This window comes from Fukomys damarensis, unplaced genomic scaffold (genome assembly GCF_012274545.1).
Source record: "Fukomys damarensis isolate Sample0158 unplaced genomic scaffold, DMR_v1.0_HiC HiC_scaffold_30, whole genome shotgun sequence".
In the NCBI taxonomy this organism is placed as follows: domain Eukaryota; kingdom Metazoa; phylum Chordata; class Mammalia; order Rodentia; family Bathyergidae; genus Fukomys; species Fukomys damarensis.
Window position 1 is genome coordinate 57,873,722 of NW_022900942.1, and position 3,863 is coordinate 57,877,584.

Sequence of the window (3,863 nt, forward strand, 5' to 3'; positions counted from 1 at the left end):
CAAAATGGCTTCATAGGCTATATCATAAAATGGCGGAGGGGCGGATCTATGGTTCTCCACAACCATGAAAGCAAAACTTCACAGTTAGTATTCAAACCTTCACGGAGGGCCTTGCTCATCTGGAAGCACAGCCTGGGTTGGCATTGGCTTGAGGCTCTCTGAATGTGACATGTTCTACGATCTTGGCTGGTTTGTGGTTCTGCGTCAGTTTGAAGGACTCACAAGGAGACGCCTCACCTCTCTAAGGCATCTCATAAAATGGCCATCAGAGCCAAACACCCATCAGCTGGCCACGCGTTTTCAGGTGATACGATTTGTTCTCAGATCAGCCTAGATAGTCATGGGCCATGTCTTAGTCACCTTCTCACTGCTGAGATATAATACCTGAGGCCTGCAACTTAAAAGAGGAAAGGCGTGTTTTGGCTCACATTTTAATTCTTGCATGGTCCTCTGGCTCCAAGGCAGGATGGTATGGCAGAAGAGCATGGTGGCGGGGGAGCTGCTTATAGCAATGGTGGACGGGAAGCAGGAAGAGTGAAAGGAGAAGCTGGAAGGGAGATACACCCTTCTGGGCCACGCCTGCAGTGCCCTCCCTCCTCCAAGCACCTTCCAATAGCAGTCAGCTATACTGCCACTGCACTCAGCTGTATTGCACCCGTAATCCAATCCCCTTCCGAAAGCCCCACTTTTGAGCACAGGAGGCTTGGGGATATCAAGATAAAAGCTGTAACAGGCCACTAAGGATCAGCTTGCTCAAATGGTGCTTCCAGGCTTAAAGACTGTGGGGGCCTTGGCATTTATATTATAGGGCCAATCCCAGTTTAAAATTATTCCAAGTATAAATGGATAGACTAGGGACGGCGAACCTTTTAGAGCATTCAGTGACACAAACAGCTGGCTCGGGCATGCCTGCCACAAGTTTGCCACAACTGGGACATAGCCTTTGAGGGGCAATCTGGAGAAAAATAACCACAATCATTAAGATGTTCATAGCCTTTGGTCTAATTACTTCTGGTGATTTATCTTAAAGTAAATAAACTTACATCCCATTTATTGTACTATTGCCTATAATTGTGAAAAACAGAAATATCCCAGGTACCCAAAGATTGGATGGAGGTTAAATGCATTATGGTAAATTCATTTGATGGAATGAAATGTTTTACAAAGACCTGAGAAATCATTTTTAAAGCCATATAATAATACATACATATGATAATCATATTTGTAAGAAAATACTGTGAATTTTTAAAAATATATGGGCACATAGCTAAACAAACAGATTTCTGAGTAGTGGGATTATGGGTGATTTTTGTACTTTCCCCTATATTATTATTTTTTCATAATGAAGATACATATACCATTTGTATTCAATAAAATATGTTGTAGTATTATTTTTAAAATGATTCTTCTCACACGCTGGATTGAAATCATTATTTCTAGGATGAATCGGGCTTTTCTAGGGCTACTGTTGAGATAGCTGAAGTTTAAATTAGTGAAGAGACCTGGGGAGGGTGAAGAGAGAAGAGTGTGGTCAACAAACGTTGGGGTCTTGGGGTTCTGTAGTGCAACACTGTGGTGGGGGCAGGGGTAGAGAGAGGAGTTATAAGTTCTCTGTGAGAGAGACCACTTCCTGTCTGGGAGAAGGGGAAATCAGTGTTTTACCCCATGCCACTGTGCTCTGACATGTATCTATCTTGAGTATGGCAGAACAAAAGCTCAGTGCCCTCCATGTTGGGGAACGAGGCCAGCAAGCACACTCTGAGACTCAGTGAGAGGCACGCCTTCAGAGGCACTCAAGTGCTCTGTGGGTATTTGTTGCCCCTAAAATGCCTGTTGCCTGAGGAGCTGTGCTATTTCTAGGCCCCACCGCAATGGGCCAAACTGGAACTGTATCAGTCACCTGCAAGTTACAACAAAATATTTGAGGCAACTATCTTCATTAAGGGGAGAGATTTATTTAGCTGACAGTTTTGGAGGTTCAGAGGCAGGTCACCTACATCAGCTCAGTTCTGGTGAGGTTGGTGGCTCATTCTGATGGCCGCGTGTGTCAGAGCAGGCAGTCACATCTTGTGTGAAGTAGGGAGGAAGTGAGGGGGAGAACGCGCAGGGTCCCACCATCCCCTCCAAGGGCATCAGGGAAAGGGAACCTCATAAAAGTTCACAACACCTCCCAATTCCCCATGCTGGGGCACTGAGCCTTTAAAGAGTGGACTGTTGGAATACTCCAACAATCAGACAATATCCAGACCACAACAGGAGCCAATGGTGGCCCTGAAGCGACAAGGTCAGAGTCACTATGATTTGATGTCCCTACTTAACCCAAAGTCAGCCCACTCAGTGTGAGCCTGAGCCAAAGAGAGCAGTGACAAAGCTCATACGTCACCTCGTAGTTTACAAACGATTTTCATGATGTTTCCATTGAAGAGCTACAGACATTCTTTCTAGAAAATAAATTTATAATCATGGAACAGCTACACTTAGGGCACTTTGTTTCCTTAGATATAAATCCTATGGGACTCTGACGGCTGATTTTTGGTGGCTGCCATTATATTCAGCAAATGCAGATGGGAGAGGTTGTCTTGAGGTGATTAGAAAATAGAGGGAAAACCACTGGGGCCAGTCAGTAAAGAATGAACTGCTGCTAAATGATGGGTATGGAAGAAGTGATGACCAAAAACACTAATGGATAATAACTCTGTAGATCCAATTAGGTTAATATCAGGAACCCAGAAGAGAGAGCATAGGCTTGGTGAAGACCTAGCAACAACAGGTGCATAATTTTCCTACAGACTCAGCTGCCTGGGAGATTTTTCAATTGGAAATCAATGTTTTCAGGAAGCACATGACTTAGTCATATAGTTCAGCCTCTGACCCAGCATAGTGTCCCTGAGGACCACCATTCAGCCTCTGAGAGGAACTTCTACATCAGGGACTTGGCTACCTCTCTGGAACATTCCGGTGCTGTGTGGATACGATGTTAGAAAGCGTACTCGTAAGACTGCAGTGTGAAGGTCACTAAGAGTGCAGGAGTGTGACTTAATTTCAGAGGAGGAGAGCATAGAGGATACCCAATTTTTAGGATTGTTATTTTTCTCTTCATGAACAAATAATATGCAGAAGACGCAGAAATGCTTGCATAGTATTCTTTGTTAGGGAAAGTGGTGCTGGGTAATTATATTGGTCTGACACACCATTTGTTCTTGAATGGAAAAAACTAGAAGGGATTTCTTTCTCTTTCTTGTAGGAGGGCGAAGTCTTTCCACTGCTGAGTTCTGTTATGCTTTACAAAGCTTCAGTTATCGTACATATTCAATCTCAGCTCTCCAATAGATAGTTTGGGTCCTCAAGGGAATGGTAATAATTATCCAGACTTGGTTGGTAGCAGACTGGGAAAGGAAAAGGCTGGGAAGCCGGTGGTCTTCATTAATTGATGGGTTCAGGAGTTCAATTTGTTAATTACTACTTTATGAATATTATGTGTTTCCCCAATTGAATTGGATATTCCTTAAGGGCAAAACTACTTTCTGTACCTCACTGAGGTTCACAGACTGAGAACACACAGAACCTTCCAGTCTGTACTCCATAATTACTTGCAGAAAACTACGTCATAGGTAGCACACTGACCAGGTGCTAAGGAATTATATGATTAACAATGATCATCAAGCCTTTGGTTTTATGTTTCAAAAACATAAAATGTGAAAAGTACACTGCTTTTATTTAACCCCATAAATTATGATCTAACATAATGTAGACATTTAATATTCTTAAAGTGCTCAAAAAGAGATTTATTTTTTTTGACAAGCGGAAAAATGATCTTTTAAAGGCACAGATTTTAGTGACAAATATTATCTAAGTAAGGCATT